We start from the raw sequence: 19417 nt of genomic DNA on the forward strand, positions 1-19417 counted from the left end.
TGGATAATTTCTTCAATTTTTATGGCATAATTTTTATTCACTTTCTCTCCAACTCATTTGAATAAATTCAACTTTTCAACTTTAATATGCTTACACATGAGCTACTGAATAATACCAACAAATGTCAAACAACAGAAAAGATTGACTTTAGTTAAATCTTATCATAAAAGTTAAACAGCCAGTATTATTGCCATGAAACCTCTTACTTACACTTATTTTTCCTCAGAACTTTTCTCTCATTTTACATTTTTTCAGATCTCTTCTATTAACAAAATAGAAGCATCAGATGTAAAATATTTACTATTTTTATCATTAAATTTATAGCTTTATGTATGCTTCTTCCTCTTTTTATAGTATAAAGTGTTTGCTTTTTTATAAGTGGTCAATGATTTAATATTTTTCTTTACATATCACTAATCTTGCCTTTCTACTAGATCATTTATGTTATAAATAATATATATAAATATATATTATAAATAATAATATTTATAATGTAATAATATATTTATGTATTAATATAATAAATAATAATAAATATAATAATATTTATTATATATAATATAATATATAATATAATAAATATAATAATAAATAATATTTATAATATAATAATATATATTACTATCTTTAATAGGTTTTGAGAAGAGACAAAATAAAAGGGAGAAGAAGGTCAATTTTACCTTAATTCCTTAAAAAACTATTTTAAAAAATCTTCATTGCTTTTTAAAATTTCTTTGGTGCATTGTAGTCATACATCTTAATGGGATATAAGATGGTAGAGGCATTCATGCACACATCACTCATTTAGCCCATCCCCAATTTCCATCCCAGATCTTCCTCTTCCCTCTTTCTCATGTTTGGCTGAATGATTAACTTTGATATGTTTGTGAATGTACATCATACACATTAGGGAAATGTGCCCTTCCACCCCCCACATTCCCCTGAGTTAGTTTGCCTTATTTCCTTAGCTATGGTTTCTCCTTCATTGTCTAGATTTCCTTCTATGAACCATTTTCTCCCTAGCTTCTGAATATTAGAGAAAGGATCCACTTTTTTTTTCTTTTTGTGACAGACTACTTTCACTTAGCATAAGTTCCCCATTTTCATCCATTTCCCTGTAATTTTGTTCATCTTTATTGCTAAGTAAATTTTTATTGTGTACATATTCCATAGCTTTGTAATCCATTCATTTGTTGATGGGCGTCTTGTCTGGTTCTACACTTTGGCAATTGTGAATTGTGTGGCTATGAACATAGATACACAAGCATTTGTTTGGTAGTTTGGTTTCCATTCTTTTGGGTAGATACTCAGAAGTGGTATTGCTGGGGTCATATGATAGGTATTTTCCAAAATGGTTATACTAAAACACAATTTTAACAAATGTACTAGAGTTCCCACTTCTCCACATCCTTGCCAGAATTTGTTGCTGCTTGTGTTTTGAATGATTGCCATTCTAATTGGAGTTAGGTGAAATCTCAGGGTAGTTTTTGATTTACATCTTTCTGATTGCTAATAATGTTGAATATTTTTATACATTTATTGGCCATTTGAATTTTTTTCTTTTGTGAAGTATCATTTAATTCACTTTGTTTTCATTCCTTAACTTACTCTCTATAAATCAGTTATTCTAATTCAGTTCCTGCCTTCATTTTTCTACCAAATTTGTTCTTGATAACACCCATAACCTCATCCATACTATGAGATGTGTCACACCTCTCTTTTCTGCTTCAGACTCTTATCAGCATTTGTCAAGAGTTGATTGCACACTCTTTCTTGAAGGAATGTCTTGTTTACTCAATAAATACTAAAAAATTTTATTGTGCTATTTTGTCTAGACACAAGCAGGTAATTCACATTTAGATTTTTACAAAATAAATTAATATTTCTCAAAGTATTTTGTGTTCTTGCCACCTCTAAGCTGATTGAAATAGATTTCTAATGAATGTTTTTCTTCCTGGGAATATGAATCACATTTTTTCTTCTTGTTATTTGTCATTGTATGACTACTGCTTTTAAAGTTTATATTAAATATTGTAAAAGATACATTGTTGAATGTTTGTATTCAGTTATTTTTGTCTTAAAATTGTAGAATTTTTTTTTCTTTTCTTTTTTTTTTTTTGGTGGTACTGGGGTTCCTGGAAGCCCTTCTACCTACGGGGTACACTCCCAGACCTACTTTATACATTTTTTATTTGGAAACAGGGTTTCTTAAGCCAGCAAGGCTGGCTTCTAACCTGCAGGATCCTTCTGTCTCCTCCTCCCAAGTGTGGAGATTACAAGATTGCGTCACCACACCCGGAATGAATATTTTTAAATAGCTTGTACATAGACATTTAAAATATGATCCACATAAAAATAAAAATAAATTTAAGAAAGAAAAGCAGATAGTTGATAGATTTGTCTGTTAACAACCCTAAAGATGTGTGTGTGTGTGTATGATACTTATGTATGTTTGTCTATTTTAATATATATATACACTATGCACATATTATTCATATTTAAAATAAATTTTAGTCAATAAACATTAAAATATATTTCTCTTTTTTTGCTTCCATAAATAATTTGCAGTAAATACCCCAGTTCATATGTATATTAGAATATGAATATGTAAACAGGCATGCATACATATGTACATACAATAAAAAGATTTTTGTAAATTTAGATACACCAAGTAAAATTTCTTGATAAAAATATGTATATATTTTACATTTTAAAAGATAATTATGGTATAGACATTAAATTTAGAAAAATCTGATAAGAATTTTAGGTTCTATATCCCCCAATATAAAATTGCCTAAAGATTTTAAAGTATCTACCTTAACTCTTATGTAGGATAGCAACAACTTTTTATTATTTTTTATTATATTGGTTAAATCTCTGTCATATTATTCTTTTAATTCCAATTTTTCAACATTAATAAGGTTTAACAAAATTTTTAAATTTATATCTAATTATATTTTTGTATTTTTTATTTTCTTCAGGTCAATTTATTTATCATCAATAGAAGAAACTCTTCTGATAATTTTCATGTTGATGTACTCTTAACTTCACATTCCAATTTTTTTATTTTTTTTTTTTACGGGTCTCTGGATGGACCCCAGGGGTATTCGACCTCTAAGCTACACCCACTGCCCTATTTTTTATTCTTTATTTTGAAACCGGGTCTCACTGAGTTGCAGCAGGCCTCACTAAGTAGCTGAGGCTGTCCACGAACCATGATCCTCCAGGACTCAGCCTCCCAAATGCTGGGATTACAAGCGTGCGCCACCACGCCCGGCTCACATTCCAATTTTTTTATTTTTATTTTTCATTTACACTTTTGCCATAAATATAGTTTATAAATACTTAAATATTTCTATATTTAGATACACTATGCTTTTAAGGCCTTTATTTTTTATATAAACATTTATTTTTGTTTGAATTGAAAATCTTTGGCAATAAACCTTTATCATATTTATATTTATCAACTTTATAAAATGATCATATTTTAATGTTGCACATGCTTCTTCATGAACTTCAATTATAATGTTAGTCATATTTTGAGATAAGTTGATAAATATTTTACATTAAATTATCTGATAAATTTATAGAGCAGACACATTACATGTACTCAGATAAAGAACAATGTAATATGGATATCTAAGATGAGAATTGCTATAAACCTCAATACACATAGTTTATATTTCTTTTCAAAGGAAAATCAACCTACCTGTAAAAAATGGTCATTTTTTTTTTTTTTTTTTTTTTTTTTGGTGGTACTGGGGTTCCTGGAAGCCCTTCTACCTCCGAGCTACACTCTCAGACCTATTTTTACATTTTTATTTGGAAACAGGGTCTCCTAAGCCAGCGCGCACAGCTGGCTTCAAACCTGCACGATCCTCCTGTCTCTGCCTCCCAAGCACAGGAATGACAAGCATGCGCCACCACACCCGGAAAAATTGGTAAATTTTTTAGAATGGACCTAGTCAATTTTTCTTCTTCTTCTTTTTTTTTTATATTAGTGCCGTGTATTCATATATCTCAATGAGGTAAAAAATGGTGATGACATACATGCAAATCACCCAATTAGCTCTTACCCAATTCCCATCCCATTCTTTCCCTCTCCCTCCTTCTCATGATTGGCTTTGTGATTGATATTGATGTCGGGATCCAGCCCGACAGCTGGCGGGGCTTGCAGAGATGATGAGTACAGACGACTCAAACACAAACCCACGAGCTGGGAGTCAAGTCAAGCAAGATCTCATTTATTCCTCTCCAAGCAATCATATATATAGCACAAAACCACGAGGGGAATTCCCATGGGAAACAGCCTAGCCTATTGGAATAAAGATCACTAGCGCGTAGTTCACAACCAATCCCAGGCCAGTACATGAACCATTCATGTATGAGGAAACTCCTTTAAAGGTAAAAAGGGAAAAACTGCTCAGTCTCCCCACCCATAATGAATGGGGAAACCACGCCTTCATAGGTTCCTCCAGGAGCCATCTTAGCCCCTTTTCTGCTGAATCATTTTACTGCGGAAGGTCTTAAACTTTACTGAAAGTTTTGCTTTAGGCTACAGGCCGCTCAGGGAGGCTGCATCTTGTTAGGGGCTGTATGGACACACCCCATCAGTAAAATATTATTTTATATAAAAAAAAATCTTTGATCCATCATAAATTTTAATAATCTACTTTCTGGAGATATCTTTGTATGTTTTTTTCCCCTTAATTTAGTGTTTTACTTTTTATTTACTTTTTTTTTTTTTAGGTACTAGGGGTGAAACTCAGAGGCACTTTAACTCCGAGCTACATCAACAGCCCTATTTTATATTATTTATTTTGAAATAGGGTCTCACTGAGTGCAAAGTGCCTCATTAAGTATCTGAGGCTGTCCATGAATCATGATCCTCTTGTCTCAGCCTCCCAAATGCTGAGATTACTAGCATGAGCCACCATGCCCAGATTTAGTGTTTTAAAATTCATAAATCCTTACTTTTTTTTAATACCCCTTCATTTATTTTTGTTGTCTTACTAGCACATTTACCCACAAAGGTACCAGTAATAGCATATATTTTTTATATTTTTGCAACATTAGAAATTTTAAGTAATCTAAAGCTGTTTTTATTTTCTTTGTATACATGTGTAAATATTTTAGTTTAATGAAAATAAGTCATTGGTATTTTGAAATTAATTTTAAGGAATTCACTATTTCTAATCCATAAATATTTCTAAAATTATATTTTTATAATGTATGATTATATAATTTATTGCTTACTTTATTATTCAATTATGGCCAGGTATTTTATTACCATAAATTTAATTAAGTTAATCATATTGTGCTAATTTTTTATGCATTCTAGAAGAACACATCTAATCTGAACTTTAATTAACAAACTAAGATGTTAAATATGCTTATGATTATATTTTGTAAATGTCATTTATATCCAGTATTTTTCATTGATAATACACAAGTAAATTTTGGGAATTTTAAGGCCCTTTTACTTAGTGGACATAAAGTATTTATGTCTTCTATTTTAGAAAATAAAAGTATATTTGATAAAAATTGTGTTGTTTATATCAGAAATAATTTTAGTTTTTTATTAGAAGCATATAGCAAACATAAATGATATAATAAGTAATTTTTGATATAAATATTAACATAAAAAGTGATTTGTCATAAAATTTAACCTTACAGCTTTACAAACATTAATAGAGAAATTTTTATAAGAATGTTTTATCTGCTAGTATTATTAGAAAAAATGTCTGTACTGAAACCTAATTAAAAAATGGACAAGTGAACAAAATAGACACTTCAAAAAAGAACTTCCAATGGCCAATAAGTGTTTGAAAAAATGCTCGATATTGGAAATCAGAGAGATGCAAATCAAAACTACCTTGAGATTTCACTTACCTACAACTAGAATAGCAATCATTCAAAACACAAACAACAAAAAATGCTGGCAAGGATACAGAGAAGGGGAAATTTTAATACATTATTAGTGGGATTGCAAATTATTACAACCACTTTGGAAAACAGTATGGAAGATTCTCAAAAGAATGGGAATAAACCTACCATATGATCCAGCAATATCGCTTCTGGGTATTTATCTACCCAAACTACCAAACTAATATATGTATATTTATGTTCACAGCCACACAGTTCACAATTGTCAAACTATGGAACTAGCAAAGATGTCCATCAACAAATTAATAGATTACAAAGTTATGGGGTATGTACACTATAAAACTTTACTCAATCATAAAGATGAACGAAATTACATCATTTTCAGAGAAATGGATGAAACTTGAAAACATTATGCTAAGTGAGTTTAGTCAATCACACAAAATAAAAAAGTAGATGCTCTTCCTAATATGCAAAAGCTAAAGAGAAAATGGATCATAGGAGAAATTTTTGAAGAAGAAGAAACTATAGATGAGCAGATAAGGTGACCTAATTGAGGAGAATGGGAGGGTGAAGAGGGAAATTCCCTAATGTACATGATGTATATTTACAAACATATCAAAGTCAATCACTAAACCAAACAATAAGGGGTGAAAGGGAGAAGGAATGGAGAGGGAATTGGGAAAAGTCTAAATGATTAATATGTGCTTGTATGCCTCTACAATCTTGTGTCCCATTAAGATGTATGACTACAATGCACCAATAAATAAATTTGAAAAAATTGAAAATAATATCTAAATTTTGTTTATAATAGTCTTTTTCATAAAATTGACAATAGGACATTAAACTGGTTAACACTAAAGCAAACTAGTTCATATAGTTGAAATTAAAATTGCATACTTTGTCAGATTTTGACCAAAAACTATGACAGTCATTTATTTACTTACTATTTTTACTCTAGGCATATTAGTATTTCTATCTATAGTATTTTTAATTATATGATCTTAGTTCTTGTGACATAATAGTGGAAGTAAAACATACTTTATTGAAGTATTGATGAATTGTATCTAAATTTATCTTTTAGATGACTTTGAGCAACAGTAAACATGACAATAAAATAAATTAAAACTGATACATTGCTTATCTTAAATTATATAACACTAGTTATTTTGTAAGTGGAATGTACTAGTTAAAATGAAAGATGAAATTTTAAATCACTCAAAATAAGCAATCCTGAAAATTATCTCTTAATTTTCTTAATTTAATGGTAGCTATAGAACAAGGAGAAAGTATAATTGCAGTTATTTTACAAATGGCTTAAGGGAATGTATGACCCATTTTAGAAAACAAATTAGTGAAAATAAAACAAAAACACAGCAGGATGCTTATCTTCTTAGCTCTAATAATTTTTTCATCTGTAATAAAATCCTTGACCTCACTTTCCAGTGGTGTGTTTTTTCTTAACTGTGGTGAGAAAGTAAAATAAGAGTACATACAGCACACTGGTAAACAAAAACCACCAAAACAAAACAAAACAAAAAAAACATATCTTGACAGATTATTATTGAGATAAATTTTTATAAATGCTATTATTTGAGGAATCCTATTTTTAAAAGTTTCTTTTTTCAAGACACACAGATTCGGAAATAACATTTGGGGGATTTTTAATTTCATTTTCACTTATAAATGAAATACTTAGAATTGATAAGGTTGTATGAAATTAATAGCATTAGGTTAAGAAAAAGAACTGTGAGATACCAGACATTAAAACATATGCTATAATATAGTAATGCCTTACAAAGAAAAATAACCTGATTCACAGTTTGAGAGATGGTAGAAAGTATTTGGCTTAAATAAATATTATGCTTCAGTATTGAATACTTATTTGACAAGAATTCATTTAGCTCTTAATATAAAGCTTGTTATGTGGAGGACAAAGTCCATAATTTTTTAAAAAGTCACTGTCAAGGAGAAACCAAAAAATAAATTATATTACCAATTATTGGATACTAGGAAAGAGGAATACAGTGTACTTTGGATGCAAACAGCAGAGACATTTCACCATGGTTTTGTGTATGAATGTGATGGGCTCTAGAACCCTTTCAGGACAAGGTATCTTTCAAACTGATCTGAGTAATGAGTATAATTGTGCTAACACAGAGACTGATTGCATTAGTTTAAAAACTACATAGACTACAAATGATCAAATGTTCTCTCACCTACCCTAATCTTCAGCATAATCAGAGCTGCTACTATATATCCTTCCCTTATCTGATTAACAGTCACTAATTTTAGTAATTTTTATACCCAAATTATTCTTATAAATATTTAGCAACAGTGGTATGGTCATTTGTACCCTATTCTGGAAATTGGTACTAGACAGTAATTAATTCCTGGCTCCTTCCTCTTAGGCAAAGCTTTAAGTATTTTTATGAGGCAGGCATGGTGGCCCATGCTTGCAATCCAGCATTTGGGAGGTTGAGATAGAAAGATCAAAGTTTTCTTGGCATGGTGGCTCACATTTGTAATCCCCGTGCTTGGGAGGGAGACAGGAGGACCACACAGGTTTGAAGCCTGCCGTGCTGGCTCAAGAGACCCTGCCCCCCCCCAAAAAAAAAAAAAGTATAAAATAAGTCTGGGGTTGTAGCCCGGAGGTAGAAGGGCTTCCAGGGACCCAAGTACTACCAATAAAAAGAAAGAAAGAAGAAAGAAAGAAAGAAAGAAAGAAAGAAAGAAAGAAAGAAAGAAAGAAAGAAAGAAAGAAAGAAAGAAAGAAAGAAAGAAAGAAAGAAAGAGAAAGAAAGAGATAAAAATTTGTGGCTAGTCTCAGCTACTTAGTGAAATTCTTTGCTACTCAGTGAGACCTGTTTCAAAATAAAGAATATAAAATAGGGCTAGGGGTGTAGCACGGAGGTAAAATTCCCCTGAGTTCTATCCCCAGTGCCACAAAATAAAGATTTTTTATCATATTCTTTCAATATTATATACACTTGAGATCCACTGTGAAGGTCTTTGACACCATCAAATATCTGAAATATATATTTGTTGTCATATTTTAATACCTTCTTTTATTTTAATATTTCTATCAGCGAAAGAAATAAAATTTGAAAGATGATTATGAATTTTAAAGAGTTTAAAAAGTAATATTTTAACGTGCACCTATTTGGCAGATGCAGCCTTAGGTGGAAATAAATCAGTATGCGTGCTGTTGCCTTTTTTCCCCTTTTGTTCCTTTGCTTGTGGAGAAAATATTTAAATAGTGCTTTTACCTAGAAAACACAATGGTGCCTTCCTACAAAAGTGATTTTATCAGCATTACTTCTCTTTCTCAGTTACTCTATTTAATCACATCAATATTGAGAAGGTCACAAACTTACAAGACATCATGCTGATCTAGTGTGTTGATGAAATACTTTTGATAAAATATGCAGACACCATAGATTCTTTGCAAAGAAACAAAATTAAGAAAGGACTAGTGGTTATTATGATTAATATATAACTTGTTCTGGGAATGCAATGTTATGGAACAGTAATGTTATAGAACAGTAAATGTATAAAAATAAGTGTTACTATTGTTTGCTTACACAAAAAATTGCTCTGGACAAAGTAAAATAAAGCATAGAAGACTTTCTTCAAGGCCATTGAAATAAAAGACAAAGGCAGAAACACATCTAGAACTCAACTCAGGAGAAGATTTGAAAGTTTCTAAGGGATTTGGTATACTAGAAAAATAATACTAGAGGGCATTAGAAGAAAGGTTACTCAATGGGATGTGGGGAGAGCATTGAACTACTCCAGGTTTGCAAATCTTATTTTCTGTGATTTGGCCATCTGTGCTTGCTACTTCCCCATCCCATCAAAATTTGGTAGCTACTTTACATTCACTAGAGAGCTGTTTATGGGTCTGAAACTCAATAAATAGTCCTAGAGTAGAAATATATTTTGGAAGTTTGTCAAAGTATGAGTGATGATTGAGTGAAGGAATAGCATTATAGTTAAGACTTTAAGATTTAGAGTAAGACCTCCTGGTTCAAATAGTGATAAATATTTATCCTTTTTATAATAAATCTGAAGGCATAGATTAAACACAATATTCTATAGTTGGTGGCTGCTGAGCAAATAAGTAACTTTTGAGAATGCAAATCTTCAAGATAGTTAACTGTTTCTATTCTACATAAAATACATAGAGAAAAATATTTTATTAAACATATTCTCAAGAAAATGAAATAACAAAATATTAATTAGGGTTTGAACAGTGAGTGCTTCTGGTTTATTTTTAACTTTTACTTTTGAGACAATTGTAGCTTCACACTCAGTTATGAGAAATAATACTAAAAACTTTTGTGTCTTTACCAAGTGAAGACCCAACAATAACCTCTTATACAACTATTGTATAGGACGACCCAAAACTGACAATAGTGTGGTCAGATACAAAACACTTTTATCAGAATCATTATCTCTCATCTTGTTCTCTAAACCACACCTTATTATCTGCCAGTATCACCAGGTTCAGCCCAAGAAATAATGAATCAGTTATTCATAGCTATAATTTTGTCACCTTAAAAATGTCATATAATTGCAACCATAAAGCACAGAATCTTTGGCCATTAACTTTTTTCACTTACAATGATTATATATATATATATATATATATATATATATATATATATATATATATTATTGTGTACATTTATATATTGATTATTTAGATTGCTGAAATATGTTTTATCATGTGGATGGCTCATAGTTGATTAACCATTCATCCATTAAAGGAAACCTGGGTTGTTTACAGCTTAAGGCTACTTTAAATAAACTGGCTATCACAATTTGTGTGCAGGTTTTTGTGTGATCTTGAATCTTAATTTTTCTGGGATAAAAGCCATAAAGCAAAAAATTTTAGTTACACTATAATTATGGGTTTTAGCATATATTTGTATTGTTTTGGTTGTTTATATTTAAGAAACTCCTTGATTTTTTGCATAGTGGCTGAGCCATTGTATATTACCATCAGCAATATACAAATTATGTATTTTTTCTGGATATTTGCTAGGATGGGGAGATTCCACTATTTCTTGTTTTAGCAATTATGGTAAGTTTTTTAAATTGAGATTTTTCTAATTAATAAAGATGTAGAACATATTTTTACATGTTTTTAGAAAGATGTCCCACACATCTTTGGTGAAATATTATTTTATGTCTTTCAATCACTCCCTAATTGTCCTAATTGTTTCTTTTAGTGTTGATTTACAATGTCTTTTTGTTTTACAGACACTAGTTCTTTTTTTTCTTCTTTTATTCTGATTCAGGGACTCACTAAGTTGACAAGGGCCTCACTAAGTAGCTGAGGTTGTAAAGTGATTATTTACCTTTTTTATTTTCTAAGAAAACTTATAATTGATAAGTGCATTCCTTTTTATAGATTAATATCAGAATGATAATTTGCTCAAGCAATAAAGTCATAATTAAAATAACCACTACAAGCAGGTTCACTTCTTGGTTTATCATATCATAACCCATTATCATTCCGCATAGTCAGAGAAGATTTGAATGAGGAGGTGTAGAAATCATAATTTCTGCATTTTCTTTTAATTTTGGTGGTAGGTATTGGACTTGGGTGCCTATTTTTTTCTGAGCTACACCTAAGCCCTTTTTAGTTTTTAATTTTAAACGTCTTGCCAAGTTGCTTAGGGTCTTGCAACATTTATCAAGCTGGCTTTGGATCTGTGATCATCCTACATCAACCTCCCAACTATAAAGATTTCTAAATTCATGGTATTTCACAATTTTAACAATAACATTAATTTTTGAACTCCCTCATAAAATGTTATTGCTTTATATTTACTACTTTCATAAGTAGAGAAAATTATAATGGCACCTACTATAATCTAAGTCAATTCAATATAATACAATATAATTTAGTCATCAATTCAATATACTGTTATTTTTAATTAATTGCTATCTTTTAAAAATATTGGTGCATTTTAAACATACATCTTAATAAAATACAAGATGGTAGAGGCATACATGCACACATCATTCATCTAGACCTTCCCCATTTTCTATCCAGTTAATCTCCTTTCCTTCCTTCTCATGTTTGGCTTAGTGATTGACTTTGATATGTTTGTGAATGCCCATCATATATATGAGAAAACGTCTCTCTTCTCCCTTCCCATCCCCCTCAGTTAGGTCACCTTATTTCCTCATTTATGGTTTCTCCTCTTTCATCTTCTTATTTCTTATTTTTTGTGACTGACTAATCTCATTTAGCATAATGTCCTCCAGTTCCATTCATTTCACTGTGAATAATGTAATTTTGTTCTTCTTTATGGCTGAGAAAAATTCTATTGTGTATATGTTTGCAAGCTATTCATTTGTAATCTATTCATTTGCTGATGGATATCTTGGCTAGTTCCATAGTTTGTCAATTATAAATTGTATAGCTATGAATATAGATATGTATGCATTAGATTGGTAGTGCCATTTCCATTTTTGGGGGTAGATACCCAAAAGTGGTATTGTTAACAAAACAGAAAAATACAAAACTCTCCAAAGTTTATTCTATGAAGCCAATATCACATTAATACCAAAACCAAATAAAAACAGCTCAAGGAAAGAAAACTACAGGCTTATATTACTGACAAACTTAGATGCAAAACTGCTAAACAAAATAATAGCAACACAGATTCAAAACCACATCAAAAAAATTATACACCATGACCAAGTAGAGTTCATCCAATGGATGCAAGCCTGAATCAATATACAAAAACTAATCAATGTAATATCACATAAACAGAACCAAAGACAACAAGTTACATAATCATTTAAATAGACAATAAGAAATCATTTGACAAACCTCATTATCCATTTATGTTAAAAGCACTGCAAAGAATCAAAATAGAAGGAACATAACTCAACATCATAAAGGCAATCTACAATAGTCCATAGACAACATTGTATTAAATGGAAAAAAGTGGGAGAATTCTCTTTAAAAATAGGAAAAAAGTAAAGGATGTCCATTATCACCACTTCTTTTAAATATTGTACTTAAGACTCTAGCCAGAGCAATAAGACAAAAAAATGAAAGGAGTAAAATAGGAAAATAATTAAAACTTTCACCTTTTGAAGATGACATAATACTAAGAAGACCTAACAAACTCAACCAAAAAGCTTATAAAACTAATCAACACTTTCTGCAATGTCTGGATACAAAATCAATCTTAAAAAATCAGAAGATTTTCTGACACCAATCATAAATCCACTGAAAAGGAAATCCAGAAAACATTTCCATCAAGATATTCCACAAAAAAATAAAATACTTTTACATAACCTTAACCAAGCAGGTAAAAGACCTCTATAAAGAGAAATATTCAGCATTGAAAAATCAAACAAAGAAGACCTAAGAAGATTAAAAAAAAAATCTTCCATGTTCTTGGATAGGCAGAATAAATCTCCTCAGAATGCCCATTCTTCCAAAAGTAAACTACATATTCAATGCAATACCCATTAAATTACCAAAGTCATGCATCACCAACATAGAAAATCAGTTTTTAAGTTTACTTGAAACAAAAATAAATAAATAAACAAACCAAAAAACCAGAGTAGCCACAGTAGTTTTCAGCAGCAAAAACTATGCAGAAGTCATCACAATACCTTATTTCAAACTAAACTACAAAGCCACTGTAATAAATAAAGCATGATACTGGCACAAAAACAGATACATAGACCAATGGAGCACAATGAAAGACTCAGAAACAAGTTTGCATACTTACAGCTAATTGATTTTTGACAAAGAGGCCCAAACTTACACTTCAAAAAAATAGGCTCTTCAACAAATCATGTTGGCAAAATTTCTTCACCAACGCATAAAAATGGTCACAAACCCTACGTTCTCACCCTGTATGAGAGTCAACTCAAGATGTATCAAAGTTCCAACATTACATCACATAGGCACGGGTAAAAACTTTCTCAACAAGACCCCAAAAGCACAAGAAACTAAAAGGAAGATCAATACATGGGATTGCATTAAACTTAAGAGGTCATGTAAAGCAAAGAAAAGCAAGAACCTTAACAGAGAGCAACAGAATGGGAGAAAGGTTTTGCCAACTATTCCTTCGAAAGAAGACTAGTACCTAGAATATACAGAGAACTCAAGAAACTCACCACTAAAATACATAACCCAATAAAAAATGGGCAACTGAACTAACTAGACTCTTCACAAAAGAAGAAATTTAAATGACAAATAAATGTATAAAAATGTTCAACATCATTAGCAATTAGAGAAATGCAAATCAAAACTACCCTTAAATTTCACCTAACTCCAACTAGAATGGCATTCAAAACACAAATGACAACAAGTGCTGGTGAAGATGTGGAGAAGTGGAAACAGTAATACATTTCTGGTGGGATTGCAAATTAGTGCAACCACTTTGAAAAATAGTATGGAAGATCCTCAGAAAAATGGGATAGAATATACTGTTATATAGTCAATATATATACTTATAAATCTAGAAATTATATTAGATTGTAAGAAACATAAGTTACAATATAATACATTTTTTATTCTAAATAACAAAATTTATCAGGTATAAAATTTTTCTTCTCCTCAATGTTCATAACATTTTTGTGTGATTGTGTGTGTATGATTGTGTGTGTGTGTGTGTGTGTGTGTGTGTGTGTGTGTGTGTGGTACTGGGAATTAAATCCAGAGACACTCTACTTCTGAGCTATGCCCTTACCCCTATTTTATTCTTTTTAGTTTGAAACTGGGTATCACTACATTTTAGAGAGCCTCATCAGTTTTTGAGGGTGGCAGTGAACCTGTGACTCTACAGTCTCAGCCTCATAAGTACTTTGAAGTCAAGAATGGTGGCACACACCTGGAATTTTAGCTACTTACAGAACTAAGTCAGGATAAAAAGTTCAAGACCAGTTTTGATAAAATATCAAGACTATGTCTTAAAATAAAAAGGGGTAGAGATTTAGCTCAGTAGCAGAGTGTTTGTCTAGTGAGCACCAAGTCCTGGATCAATCAATACAATATTGCAAAACAAAAAAACAAAAGATAAAAATTGTTAAATATTTTATCTTTCAGGCCACATGGTTATTTATCAGAATAATATTTACTATGTTTCATATAGTAATTTATAATCTAGATATTATTTATACATAAACAATTAGTTTTATATCTCACCATTAAGTAAAATTTTAGTTCAATTTTCTAAATAAAATAATTTCATTTTGAAAATAATCAATCAATCAACAAATTTATTGGATACTCAAATATTTTAGAAACTTTATATGAAATCTCATTTAATTATTTTAACACTCATGTAATTTGATGTTATAAATGCACAGTTAGCAGGGTATGGTGGCTTACACTTGTAATTCCAGTGCTTGGGAAGCTGAGACAGGATGATCCAGGTTTGCAGCCAGCCTCAGCTACTTACTCAACCCCTCCACAACTTGGTGAGATCAAAGTCGGATGTGGTGGTGCACCCTTGGTGGTGCTTTACTTGGGAGGCTGAGACAGGAGGATCGCTCAGGTTCGAAGACAGCCTCACCTGGTTTAAGAGACCCTGTTTCCAAATAAAATATAAAATAGGTCTGGGAATGTATCCCGGAGGTAGAAGGGCCCTGAGTTCCATCCCTAGTACCACCAAAAAAAAAAAGAATAAAATAGGGCTGAGGATGTAGCTCAGCTCAGAGGTAATAGACCCTTTGGTTCAATCCTCAGTACCACAAAAAAATTAAAATAAAAAACATGCACAGTTTGCAGAAAATAAAAGAAAAAATACTTGCTAAATATCATTTATCTACAGTATCACAAAATTAATATGTAAACAAGTCCTAAGGACTCTTAAATTTATGCCTATTTCCAATCATAATGAGGAAATAAAGCAAGACACTACTTCATCTAATCCAGGACTACATGCAATAGGTCAATGGTAAGAAAATTATTTTTATTTTAGTAAATTTAACAACAACTATAGGAACACACCAGTGAACTGATATCTTATTTAACACTGAGTAGCTGAAACTATAACAAAAAGATTAAATCTTTGATTATTTAAAGTCAATTATTTGATTGTTTAAAGTCAATTATTTAAAGTCAAAAATTGGATCTAACACAAGACTGGTTCCCACAAGAAAAGAATGTAATAAATGGGAGAAAATTATCACTTGCCTAGTTATTATTTTTATATGTTAGATTTCAAATTATTATTTTTTAAAAATAATTATTTTAGATGTGTTACCAGCTATCTAGTCATTAAATGAGCAACAAATAATAAGTAATTTAAAATAACTATATAGGATAGAATCACAATTAAAAAATTCATAGATTTTCAACTGAAGACTATAGCTTTGATTAATTTGGATATAATCTGTAACTTGTTATGCATTATAAGGCAAATTTATCTTTGTATATAATCATTTTATAGAAAAAGTGTGGCAGCACTTTGAAAATATTATAGGACTAAATTTTACAAAAGTTCACAGAAGGAGTATTTAGTGGCATGGAAATTACATTTGCTCAAGGACTTAGAGTTCAAAAGCAACTCCACTAATGCTGAAAAAAATGAAGCTCCGGGGAAAAAAAAGATTCTAATAAAAATGGAAATGATGACCTACTACATTTCTTTGCTTCTTCAGGCTACTGATGATCCTGTGATTGTATACACCATCGCTTTGCCACTTATCTTCTTAGGGTAGACACAAGCATATTTTTTACAGCAGACTAACAACTCTTAATATTGAGAAAGTTAAGACATATTTGAAAGCCTCTACCCTAATCTGCAAAAGAATACTGTCATTTATCCATAAAGCAGATATGCAAGTACTATTCTGTGTTCTGTGTGGTATTTTTATTCACTGATAAAATTCCATGCAATTAACCAAAATCTAAAACAGAATGTAAAATTTAAATTTATTAATTTTTACAATAGGATGAAAAATCGATTTAATAAAAATGAGCATAACTAATGATTAATTAATGATGAATTTGCTTTCAATGATCTCAAAATGAGTTTATGTAATGAATTTTATCACTTGAGAAAAACACTTAAAATTATTTTTAGAAAATTGCATAGTGATACTTTGGGTTACCTGATTTTCAGACTTGCAAATATAAGTAAAATTTCAAAATTATATGTCTAATTTTTATTTCAAAATTAGAATATTTTTATACAAGTTATTTAAATAATTAACTTTCAATTAATTTTGTTGCTAAGAATATTAATACTAGTTGTGTGCTAGTGTATAAGGCTTTATTTGAGTAAAAGTGATGTGGTATAACAATATTATTTGTGATAGGAATTACAATTTAAAAATACTTTGAAATTTCTCAGCATTTTTCTACATTTGCCTGACTCATGTCTAATCTTACTTAAATGAGTGTTAAGTGTCATAATCTGAGAAATTTAGAATGATGGTATAAGACTATTCAGTAATCCTTAAATTACCACCATCCACCATTAATGTGAAAGTTCTTTTTAATTTGTAAATTTTTATTTTTTTAATTTTTTATTGGTGCATTGTAGTCATACATCTTAGTAAATTACAAGATGTTGGAGGTGTACATGCACAAAAGGCCTGAATCCCATCTTTGTGAAGACAAAACCATATTTCAAGCATCCCAAACAATACATAGGGTTTAGAGAGAGTAGTAAGTTTGAGAATGTGATTGATGGCAGAAAAGTTTATTCCATTTACTTACCACATTTTTCTGAGACATGACTGAAGCCCATAGACTTTTATCAAAACCTCCATTATTGTACATTTATAAACATCTCAGAAAAGCAGAGAGCATATCTAGAGGTGTATTCATGTCATAGATGGGAAACTAAAAATTTTGAGATATACAAACTATTTTTACTTTGTAATACTTAAGGGAAATGAGAAATATTTGAGTAGATGGTACTATTTAAAATAAACTTATGTGGAAAATTTATTCTCAAATGCACATGATGTACTTTAACAAATATATCAAAGTCAAAAACTAAGCCAAGCATGAGAAGGAGGGAGGGGGAAGGAATAGGATAGAAATTGGGTAAGGGATAATTGGTTAATGTGTGCATGTATTTCTCCACCATCTCATATTCCATTAAGATGTATGACTACAATGTACCAATAAAAATAAAAAAGAAAAATATTTAAGAAGAAAGGCTAAATAATGTCATATAATAGTTTGATTATAAACTGTTTTCACTGTAAAAATAAATGAGAGGCTAAGAAACTACGTGGTAATAACATTTTAGGAAATTTATGTTGAATTGGGGTGTGGAAAACTGTTCTAAGTCTAAAAAATATTCTATTAAGGATTTAGAGCTTCTTGCTTGCTTTAGCAGAAGACTACGTCTTTTGAGAAACTAAAGACAATGATCTCCATGTCCCTTTGCCATCCAAGCTGTTCTCTGTTTTACTATATCTTTTGCTTGCTTTGCATTAAGTAGAATTCTCCACGAAGGGAGCTAAAAACAGCAACCTTTGCCACTCTAATATAACTGCCAGATAACAAACTTAACTTCTACAAAATTACTAGCACGATATCTACTCCTTAGTCAGAGACTAAGATTTAATGACCCAGTCTTACTTATTTAAGCCTGTAAAAAAGGAAGAGCTGAGTCTTTTCTTGTCTTCTCCCCTCTCACCTTTTTTGACTAGAAGTAAACTTTTTAAGAGCATTTTTTCTTTATGTCCTCCCCTGCATTGCTAGTGTACAAAAAAAGCAGCATTGAAGTGTATAGTGTATAAAGAAACCAGCATCGAAGATTATGTTATTTGCTATCTAATTTTTAAATACCAAAAGTCTATGGTATTAAACTTGATCCTCAAAATTAAAATGAATGTATTATATATTTTAAAATATGTGATAAATATAAAAATATAAAACAAGAAGTATAAATATTTAAGTCTTTCTAATTTTAAGAGCAAATATTAAGTATAAAATCAAACTTTAAAAAATTAAAAAAATGCCAATTATTAAATTGTTAGCCTCAAGCATGGCATAGTCACACAAGCTTGTAATCCTAGCATTTGGAAGGCTGAGACAGAAGGATCACAGGTTTGAAGCTAGTATATGGTAACTAAGTATAACCTTATTTCAAAATTAAAAAAAGAGAAAAGGCTAAGGTTATCCCAGAAAATAAATGCCTCTGCTTTAAATTCTGTATCACAAAAAAATTATGTTAGAAACTATAATAGTGAAAATATTGAACTATAAAATTTATAATAAGTATGCAAATATGTGAAGTTATTTTGAGGATGTATAGATAATATAAGTAATAACTTAATTGTATAATTAATATACTAATACTAAAAATATTTTGATATCTAACATAGCTACACATTTAAAAATCATTTTGACATATAAAACTTCTTCAGTATTGTCTATGATTTAAGTTTAACCAGAGATTCACAAGTTGACATAGAATTCTCTTTTTCAAAATGGTAAAGTGAAGTGATAAAATTATATAAGTGTATTCAACAGATGAAATTAGTCTGAAATTTTTTGCTCTATCAACACTCATCTTCTGCA

Source organism: Muscardinus avellanarius, assembly GCF_963383645.1.
Source record: "Muscardinus avellanarius genome assembly, chromosome: 6".
NCBI classification, from domain to species: domain Eukaryota; kingdom Metazoa; phylum Chordata; class Mammalia; order Rodentia; family Gliridae; genus Muscardinus; species Muscardinus avellanarius.